We start from the raw sequence: 10,998 nt of genomic DNA, 5'->3' as shown, positions 1-10,998 counted from the left end.
GTCCACTGCAAATGACAAAATGGAACCAGGTTGAACTGGTTCTGCAGTGGCATAAGGATACATGACCCGCTCAGTCCCCAGCAGTGCTGCACAAGGAGATGGAGGAATCAGAGAGAGTGGGTGCCTGCACTTTACCCTTCCACAGAAGGGCAGATTTTTTTTTTTTTTTTTTTCAGACAGTTTCGCTCTTATTGCCCAGGCTGGAGTGCAATGGTGTGATCTCGGCTCACTGCAACCTCCACCTCCTGGGTTCAAACCATTCTCCAGCTTAGCCTCCTGAGTAGCTGGGATAAGAGGCATGTGCCACCATGCCTGGCTAATTTTGTATTTTTAGTAGAGATAGGGTTTCTCCATGTTGGTCAGGCTGGTCTTGAACTCCCGACCTCCGGTGATCCACCTGCCTTGGCTTTCCAAAGTGTTGGGAATACAGGCGTAAGCCACCGCACCGAGCTAGGATGGGATATTTTAACTGGTAGCTTTTCCGAAGACCTGGCTCAGTAAAAGACTCGTAGGAGTAACTCCTACTGGCAGTGACTAGTTGGGGAAAAACTTGATGAATCTCTGCTTGTGTGCAAGCCCTAAAACAAAAATGTACCCAAGCCTGGTGCCAGCTGTTGCCGATCCTCGGAGGGTGGGGAACAGAGCAATTTGGAGCCATCTGTAGAATGTCCATCTTCAGGAGTACACGTGGTTGCATCAAAGAGCTGGGCCCCAGCTTTGCGGAACTGAAGGGTCCAGGAAAAAGCCCTGGCTTTTTCAGCAGACAAAGCAGAGGAGAGAGGATACACTGAGTGATCGAATCGTTGGCCCCAAGCAGCAGCATGCTTTCCGGGCAGATGGGCTGGCTGTTGTGGGCAGGACAGAGCCCACACGCCTGGATGGCTCATGCAGCAGGATGCCTGTCATTCCTGGTACAGGCAGGTAGAGAACCTCTCCTTCCAAAGTGCCATGCTGGGCGCCACCACTCAGCATACAACCAACTTCCCTCTGTGCTGCCAAACCCCTGCTGGTCCTCCTTTGGCCAAGATCTCTGCCTTTGAGAAGCTCCGGGCCCTTGGTGGAACTGAAGGCCCACTTGTCTGTGCTGCCCCAGGCTGCCTCAAGGACCCTAGATGTCCATGAGGACCCCACCAGCCCAACCTCACCCGTAGGTCATGGGCAACCAGAAGGCAGGCTGGCCCATTATCTCTATTCCCACCTTGCCAATGCTGGTCCGATTAGCAAACGAGGGAACGCCGGAGAAAGGACGCTTTGGCTGACTGGCACAGTGCCCGCACAGTGGGAAGGCACACTTCCTGGTAGCACTAGCCTGGCCCAAGAGAAACCGAGTTGCCCCACTTCTTATTTGGGAACTGATGAATTCACCCTCTTACCTTAAATGACTTACAGATGACTGAAATCAATTTAATGTTTAAAATAGCTTCAGGCCAGGTGCAGTGGCTCATGCCTGTAATCCCAGGACTTTGGGAGGCTGAGGTGGGTGGATCACTTTAGGTCAGGAGTTCGAGACCAGCCTGGCCAACATGGTGAAACTCCATCTCTACCAAAAATCAAAAAATTAGCCGGACGTGGTGGCACATGCCTGTAGTCCCAGCTACTTGGAGGCTGGGGTGTGAGTATCACTTGAACCCAGAAGGCAGCAGTTACAGTGAACCGAGATTGCGCCACTGCACTCCAGCCTGGGTGACAGAGTGAGACTCCATCTCAAAAAATAAAATAAAATAAAAATAGCTTCACTTAATGTCTGAAGGTGTTACGCTGTCTTAAAGCGTCAGCCTCGTAAAAACAGGCAGTCAAGACACTGGTGATGACAGACTCCGTGGGAAGCCAGTTCCTGCCACTCTCTGCTTACTTCGCACCCACTCTAACTCTGTTTCCTTCCTTGTCTGTGAGCTCAGGGTTGTTTTAGTGAACTTTTTTTTTTTTTGAGACAGAGTCTTGCTCTATTGCCCAGGCAGGAGTGCAATGGCGCAATCTCAGCTCACTGGAACCTCCGCCTCCTAGGTTCAAGCGATTCTCCTGCCTCAGCCTCCCGAGTAGCCGGGATTACAGGCGCACATTACCATGCCTGGCTAATTTTTGTTTTGTTTTGTTTAGTAGAGACAGGGTTTCACCATGTTGTTCAGGCTGGTCTCGAACTCCTGACCTCAGGTGATCTACCCGCTTTGGCCTCCCAAAGTGTTAGCAGTACAGGTGTGAGCCACCACGCCTGGCCTAACTATTGTTGAATAACAAAAACAACCCAAAACTTCATGGCTGTGAACAATAACAATCATTTATTACTTTTTTTTTTTTTTGAGCTAGGATCTCCCTTTGTCACCCAGGCTGCAGTATAGTGGTGTGATCTCGGCTCACTGCAATCTCAATACCTGGGCTCAAGTGATTCTTCCACTTTAGTCTTCTGAGTAGCTGGGACTAAGGCACATGCCATCATGTTTGGCTAATGAAAAAAAAAATTGTAGAGGCCGGGCTCAGTGATCCATGCCTATAATCCCAGCACTTTGGGAGGCCGAGGTCAGGAGTTCAAGACCAGCCTGACCAACCTGGTGAAACCTCGTCTCTACTAAAAATACAAAAATTAGCTGGGAATGGTGGCTAGTGCCTGTAATCCACCTCATGCCCTGCGAAGGGGACAAGGGAGCTTTTCTCATTTCACAATTATCTGAATGTGCCTTCCCAGCCCTCAAATTCATGTGTTGAAATCCTAACTCCCAAAGTAGTGATATTAAGAAGTGAGACCTCTGGGAGGTGATTAGGTCTTGAGGATGGAGCCTCATGAATGGGATTAGTGCCCTTAGAAAAGAGAACCTAGGCCGGGCGCGGTGGCTCACGCCTATAATCCCAGCACTTTGGGAGGCTGAGGCAGGTAGATCACGAGGTCAAGAGATCAAGACCATCCTGGCCAACATGGTGAAGCCCTGTCTCTACTAAAAATACAAAAATTGGCTGGGCATGGTGGTGCGTGCCTGTAGTCCCAGCTACTTGGAAGGCTGAGGCAGGAGAATGGCTTGAACCTGGGAGGCGGAGGTTGCAGTGAGTCGCCTGGTGCCTGGCAAAAGAACAAGACGCTGTCTCAAAAAAAAAAAGAAAAGAGAACCTAAAGAGCTCTCTTGTCCCTTCCACTGAGGATGCCTTGAGAAAGTACCATCTATGAACCAGAAAGCAGGCCCTCACCAGATACCAAATCTGCTGGTACCTTGATCTTGGACTTCCAGCCTCCAGAACTGTAAGTACAGTGTAATAAATTTCTGTTGTCTATAAGCCACCCAGGCTATGGTATGTTGCTAAAACAGCCTGAAGAGACAAAGGCAATAAACCACTGGAAGAAAAAGTCTGCAACTTAATTATTCATTTGTACCCCCAAAGCCTAGCATACAAGCTATGTACAATAAATTTCTGTTGAACGAGAAATTTTCTATACGTCTCAAAGCTCATCTGAAGTAGCCAATAAAGGTCTCAGGTTGTTGACAAAGCTGGAGATATTAGGACACACCAAGCTACAATAATTCCAGCTGCAGACGTCTCTAGGATTATTTTACGGGCATTCCACCCATCTGTGTGAAGGCATCATCTCAGCCAGATCTGCAGGTGGAAAATGCTTTTCCTGAGCGCGCCTCTGTGTTTGTAAACAACAGCAAACGATAAAGCCTAAAGTAAATGTCTTTTTTAAAAAAAAACAACATTTTTTTTTTTCCTGATCCATGGAAGCTTAAGTAAATGTCTTTTTTTTTTTTTTTTTTTTTTGAGACGGAGTTTCGCTCTTGTTACCCAGGCTGGAGTGCAAAGGCGCGATCTCGGCTCACGGCAGCCTCCGCCTCCTGGGTTCAGGCAATTCTCCTGCCTCAGCCTCCTGAGTAGCTGGGATTACAGGCATGAGCCACCGCGCCCGGCCCCAAGTAAATGTCTTTTAAAGACTTAAATATGTATGTTTTTGGATAATTGACCAACTTTTCTGGTCTCCCATGGCCAAGGTGGGGGATAAGGATGCTGAGAACCCTCCTCACGGACCCCATCTACTTCCTGGGCCTCCCCTCTCCATGCTCCCACATTGGCTTCAGTCCTGACAACACTGCACAGTCCCCTGTCTCCCTGTATGTCCTTACCTGCTGGCACGTCCTTCTCCAGCTCAGAATGTGCTTCCTCCCACTCCAGTGTGTCTCCCACTGACTTTTTTTGGGGGGGCAGAGTCTCACTCTGTTGTTGCCCAGGCTGGAGTGCAATGGTACAATCTCCTGCCCACTGCAACCTCTGCCTCCCAGATTTAAGCAATTCTCCTGGCTCAGCCTCTCGAGTAGCTGGGATTACAGATGTGTACCACCCCACCCAGCTAATTTTTGTATTTTTAGTAGAGACAGGGTTTCACCATATTGACCAGGCTGGTCTGGAACTCCTGATCTCAAGTGATCTACCCACCTTGGCCTCCCAAAATGCTGGAATTACAGGTGTGAGCCACGTGCCCAGCCCTTCCCCCAGGCTGATTACCTGGCTACCACCTGGGCTCCCACTGAATTGCACTGAGCCGAAGATTCACCTGCACTGCGGTTTACAGACTTACCTGCACACCGCAGGACATCAGGCGCCTTGCTTGCTGCATGGGAGAATCACACAGGAGCCTGGGAGGGCAGCAGCTCCAGGGGCTGGCGTCCCTCCTGTGGTTCTGGTTGAACATCTTGGGCTGGCCTCTCCTGGTCATGGAGAAGCCTGTAGCAGCTCTGGCCTTCCCAATCTCACAACAATGGCCAGGAGCCATACAAAATGTGTCCTGTCCCTGATCACAACATCGAGATGAGGAAAATATCCCCAGAGGCCACTACAGCAGACTGACCTCTGTTATAACGTTCAATCTAGCACACGAGGGGCTAAGTGAGCCCCTCCTACTCTGAGCCACAGGATCACACGTTCCTGAACAAAACTGGGTTGTCTTAGCAAGGAAGGAGGCAATAGCTGTGGGACAGGTAACACCGGTGGGCACTCCACAGAGCCTTGGGGACAGTGGAGCTAACCGGGGTTGGGGCCAGACAGTAATGGTAGGAGAGCTTGTCTCAGGCCTCAGTGCAGCCCAGCCAGTTACCCAAACGAGGCCCAGGGCAGGCAAGAAGCAGGACTTGAAAGGGGGTCCTACAGGATGTCGTCAGAGCTCCTTAAATCCCACCAGGGAAAGACAGATTTATTTTCTACTGGCCCAGCACATTGGAGTATCAAGAAGATTCCTCTTTGCAGGGTAAAGCTCACTTCTTCAGTGTGTAACACACACCCACTGGGGCTTCAGGAGCTGTAAACATTCACCCATAGATGCTGCAGTGGAGCTGGAGAGCCGCAACCTGCCCACTCGTATGCTCCCCTAAGGTTTGAGCAGTAGGACATATGCGGCTCGTTAGCTCAATTAGACCTCCTTCCTTATCACAAGGACAGAGGACTTTCTGTATCCCAGGGTTACTCGCCTTGGTGTACTGGAAGAATTGGATCTCGTGTGGGCTTGGAGAATGAGTGCAAGGCTTTTTTTTTTTTTTTTTTTCTTCACTCCGTCACCCAGGCTGGAGTGCAATAATGCGATCTCGGCTCACTGCAGCCTCTACCTCCCGGGTTCAAGCGATTCTTCTGCGTCAGCCTCCTGAGAGCTGGAATTACAGGCACATGCCACTACACTCGGCTAATTTTTTTGTATTTTTAGTAGAGACAGGGTTTCACCATGTTGGTCAGGCTGGTCTCGAACTCCTGACCTCATGATCCGCCCACCTTGGCTTCCCAAAGTGCTGGGATTACAGGTATGAGCCACTGCGCCCAGCTGAGTGCAAGGTTTTATTGAGTAGAAGTAGGTCTTAGCAGATGGGGGAGCCAGATGGGAGATGGTTTTTCCCTGGAGTCAGGCCACTTGGCCACCCTGGCTGTCCTCCAGCTGCCACAGCCAAACTCCGCTGCATTCTGCCAGTCCATGGTTGGCACATGGGCATCTGTTGGTGTGCTCTTCTGTTGGCATGTGCCCTCAAGCTCCTCTCCATGTCTGGCGGCTCATGCGTCTGCCTGCCAGGGTCTTGGGATTTTTTTATAGGCAAAAGATAGGGCCATGGTGGGCCAGGGTAGTCTTGGGAAATGCAACATTTGGGTGCAAAGGCAGGAGTGGCTGTCCTCACCCAGGCCCGTGGGGGTGGAGCCCTAACCAGGGACCCTGCCCTTCTCTATCCAGCACTTCGCTTCTCCCCTTCCGTGTCGTTTAAAGGGACCATACTCTGCTGGGTGCTGTGGCTCATGCCTGTAATCCCAGCACTTTGGGAGGCCAAGGCCGGCAGATCATGAGGTCAGGAGACAGACCATCCTGGCCAATGAGGTAAAATCCCATCTCTACTAAAAATACAAAAAGTTAGCCGAGTGTGGTGGTACACACCTGTAATCCCAGCTACTAGGGAGGCTGAGGCAGGAGAATCGCTTCAACCTGGGAGGCAGAGATTGCAGTGAGCCAAGATTGTGCCACTGCACTCCAGCCTGGGCGACAGACCAAGACTCTGTCTCAAAAAAAAAAAAAAAAAAAAGGGACCATACTCTTCCCTTTCCAGCATTTCCATATCAATTGGGGTAAAAAGGGCCAGGCGTGGTGGCTGACGCCTGTAATGTCAACACTTTGGGAGGCCGAGGCGGGCAGATCGCCTGAGGTAGGGAGTTCGAGACCAGCCTGACCAACATGGAAAAACCCCGTCTCTACTAAAAATACAAAATTAGCCGGGCGTGGTGGCGCATGCCTGCAATCCCGGCTACTCGGGAGGCTGAGGCAGGAGAATTTCTTGTATCTGAGAGGTGGAGGTTGCAGTTAGCCGAGATCATACCGTTGCACTCCAGCCTGGGCAACAAGAGTGAAACTCTTGTCTCAGAAAAACAAGAACACAAAATTGGGGCAGATGGCTCCATAGGCAAGGCCTTGCCTCAAACAGTGCTGATGCCTGAAGAGTCCATCTTGAGTTGAACTGGAGAGATGGTGTCTTCCTTTGTTCTGTTGTCCCTCTCTAACTTCTTTTCTTCCACCTCTCTCACTCTCCGCGTTTCTCCTTCCCTCTCTCTCCCTCTCTCCTGCTTCCTCTCTCTCTTCCTCCGTTCTTCCCGTCCTGCCTCCCTCCCTCCCCTCCTGCCTCCCTCCCTCTCTCCCTTCCTCTCTGTCTCTCCAGCTTTCTCTCTTTCTCCCTCCCTCCCCGCCTTCCTCTACCATCCTCTGTCTCTCCCTACCCCCCACACTTCCCTCCCTCTTTCTCTCCCCTCTACTTTATCTTCCAGTCCAAATACTGCCCAGGCTGCCAGCTATTAACATGGAAGGAATGTTATGCTAACTCTTTTCAGAGTTGGGATTTCATTAATCTCAGACCCTTTTAGATCTTTCTCTCAAACTTGGAGAGTTTTTAAAAACATCTTGTGTTTTTCCCCCTCCCCGCACAAATGAGGTCAGGAAGTGGCTGAGAAGAGATCCGTGAGGATTAACATTCAGTGCTCAGTTCCTGAAGGAAACAGAGAGTGAAAGGCCGTGGAAGAAAACGGAGCTGCCACGAACGTGCTCCTGGCTGTTTGAAAAGATCCAGTGCAGCTTCAACTTCAAAAATAACTGCATTCAACCATGGTTGCAGTTCGGCCTGGGGAATTTCCTACAATCAAAAGCAGCTGGTTCACCTCATGTAGCCATTAGGCTGAGCTCCGCAGGCTCGCTGCTTAGAGTGGCCTCGTTTTCCAGCCTGCAGTAGATCAGCGAGTGTTTACCTTTGTGTTTGGAATACTCGTGAGTCCTTTGGGGCAAAGACTGAGTCATTAATCAGAACTTTCTATGAACGTATTGCTGCCCAAGCGTCTGTGAATGTGAGCATGGCTGTGTCCACCAAGTGAGGCTGAAATAGGGTGAAGCACGTGTGCTCCATGAGACTGCCACGGCCATCCCTCTCAATCACGTTCCATTCAGCTCCGAGACTAAGTTTAAATCGTTTTTATTTGTTGTGAAAAGAGCATGCACACAGCCGGCGTGTTGACTGATGCCTGTAATCTCAGCACTTTGGGAGGCTGAGGCCGGCAGATCACCTGAGGTTGGGAGTTCGAGACCAGCCTGACCAACATGGAGAAACCCTGTCTCTACTAAAAATACAAAATTAGCCAGGTGTGGTGGCTTGCACCCGTAATCCCAGCTACTCGGGAGGCCAACGCAGGAGACTCACATGAACCTGGGAGGTAGAGATTGCGGTGAGCTGAGATTGTGCCATTGCATTACAGCCTGGGCAACAAGATCGAAATTCCACCTCGAAAAAAAAAAAAGAGCATGCACACAAAATTTCAAATGTTACCGAATGGATATCAGGTGAGAGACAGAAGTTTCCCTCTCTCATACTCACATTCCCAGTCCATCTTCTCTGAGGTTACACCCTCTGATTGTGCCAGGCATCGTTCTAGAATGTCTGAGCATGTAAATTATGTATATATTAAATATGTGTGTGTGCATGTATGTAAATGTGAGCATATACATATGTCTATCCATACTTACAGATATGCATTCAGAAATAGACATATATATATACAAATAATCTAGTGCAGCTTTGAGCAAGCTGAGCCCTGAGGCTCTTCTGAGGGGGAGGCCTTGGCACTGCTTCTGACTTTCTGTTTCTCCACATTTAGACTAATTGGAGCCTCCTCCGGTATCTGGAGAAGATTTAATGCTCCTCTGAAGCATAGGAGGAAAAGGGTGATCCCAAAGTCATGTTTGTGACATGGGCTGGCCCCTGCCTGATGGTCTCATGCCTCCCCCGCTGAGCTCCTCCAGACTTTGGAGGCATGGTGGTTTGACCCCAGAGTGAGACTCTGTGAGGCAGAAGGGGCAAGGGAGTCGAGGAAGCCTACAGGCAGAGGTGTTCCTCTATAAACCTAGGACTATCCCAATAGCTTGGTCCCTTGGCCACTGCCAGCTGGTTCCTTCTAGGGATGCAGACACAATGGTCCAAAATTCTCTAGGAAATGAACTTCTCTCTGCCTTTGGAATTTTCAGCTGCTGTACCCAGAAGCCAGCCAGATGTACGCAGAGTGAGAAACTGGGGCTGGGGCTGGACAGGAGGAACGAAGCACATCTCCCAGCACTCGCCTTCTCCTGGCAGTGAGCTGGAGTTCCCACATAAGGAACTGATGCTTTTCCCTGGAACCCAAATTCTGATGATAAAGCAAAACTCCTTATAAATGCTTCAGGGGGCTTTTTGTTGCACTCATTTTCAATAAGTTGCTGCTTTTTCCCAATTTAAAAATAAACATGCTTATGAAAGAATATTTGGAATACCCAAAGAGAAGGAAGAAAGAAAAGATTTCTTCATCACCCAGAGACAAGCAAGTAGATTCAGGCAGATTTTCTTTGCTCAGGTTTTAGATCGTGGTGCTTAGGTTTTTTGTTTTTTTTTTTTTCCGTTGAGACAGAGTCTCTGTCGCCCAGGCTGGAGTGCAGTGACACAATCTTGGTTTACTGCAACCTCCACCTCCTGGGTTCAAGTGATTCTCCTGCCCAGCCTCCTGAGTAGCTGGGACTATAGGCGTGCACCACCACGCCTGGCTAACTTTTGTATTTTTTAGTAGAGATGGGGTTTCACCATATTGGACAGGCTGGTCTCGAACCCCTGACTTCGTGATCCACCCTGCTCAGCCTCCCAAAGTGCTGGGATTACAGGCATGAGCCGCCGTGCCCAGCCCAGCCCTTAGGTATTTTTGAGGTCCACTTGAATATGCACTTACAGGAACCCATGCGAGATGATACAATTCTCATTCTTCTCCTTCACTGGAATTTGCAATCATCATCATAAAGTTTAAACAGGCAAGTTTGTGCTAAGTCTTACTAGCTTGAGAGGTTTCATTGACAATTATACACAGACCTTCACAGTCTACATTTGAAAGAGGACCACAGCTGCAGATATTAAATTGTGGCATTTAATTTCCCATGACCCCTGCAGCCTAGCAGCCTTTGTCTTTCTAGGCTGAGCTAGGAGACCCCGGTCAGGAGCAAGAGGCTTGGTGCAGAGAGAGGGCTCCCTGACCCCTTTTACATGGAGGTAGTGGTCCTTTCTTCTGTTCCAAATCTCTAAGGGTTTCTGCTCTGGTGAGAGAAGGATCTGACTCAAAGGAAGGAGGGGAGGCCACCCCTTCTGCTCCTCAGGAGAGAAGAATGAGAGAGGAGCAGGGGTGGTGGGGGGGGTGTGGGCTGAAAGACACTTGCCCCCTCCTGTCTGGGTTCACTGAGGCCCTACGAGCAAGGGCCCTGTACTAGGCAACCCAGTGGGGCCAGAGGTACACAGCACTGGGACTCCTGCACACGCACAATCAACTGCCAGGTGTGTTGCCCCGGGATGCAGTGAGAGCAGAAAGGGAAAGGATTTCCACACACTCAGGAATTTGAAGAAGTGATGTTTGCCCTCTTCCATCCTTCTTGGAAGAGCTGGACCCAGAACACAGGTGAGGAGGAGGGGTTTCAGAAGCACAGCCTGCCCCTGTGCCCCCAAGTCCAAGGTCCCTAGGCAAGCATGGAGCCAAAGTCCCTCCCCTTACCCTGCCCCCTCACCATTCTTCAAGCCACTGGTCATCTGCATGGAGACAGGAGAGATTTTACTGAGCTTGAGATCAACATTTGAATAGCTGACACTGGCCAGAAATCTAACGGAATACTCCCAAGCATTGCCAAGAGGTGCACAAGGGAGTGTGGAAAAGCAAGATAGGAAGCAGTGATTGAAAGGAAGGCTCCAGGGCCGGACGTGGTGGCTCACACCTATAATCCCAGCACATTGAGAGGGAGGCGGGCGGATCACAAGGTCAGGAGTTTGAGACCAGCCTGGCTAATATGGTGAAACCCCGTCTGTACTAAAAATACAGAAGTTAACAGGGCATGGTGGTGGGCGCCTGCAGTCCCAGCTACTTGGGAGGCTGAGGCAGGAGAATTGCTTGAACCCAGGAGGCGGAGGTTGCAGTGAACAGAGATTACACCATTGCCCTCCAACCCGGGCAAGAGAGCTA

This window comes from Cebus imitator, unplaced genomic scaffold (genome assembly GCF_001604975.1).
Source record: "Cebus imitator isolate Cc_AM_T3 unplaced genomic scaffold, Cebus_imitator-1.0 Scaffold272, whole genome shotgun sequence".
Lineage (NCBI taxonomy): Eukaryota > Metazoa > Chordata > Mammalia > Primates > Cebidae > Cebus > Cebus imitator.
This window is presented reverse-complemented; position numbering follows the sequence as displayed.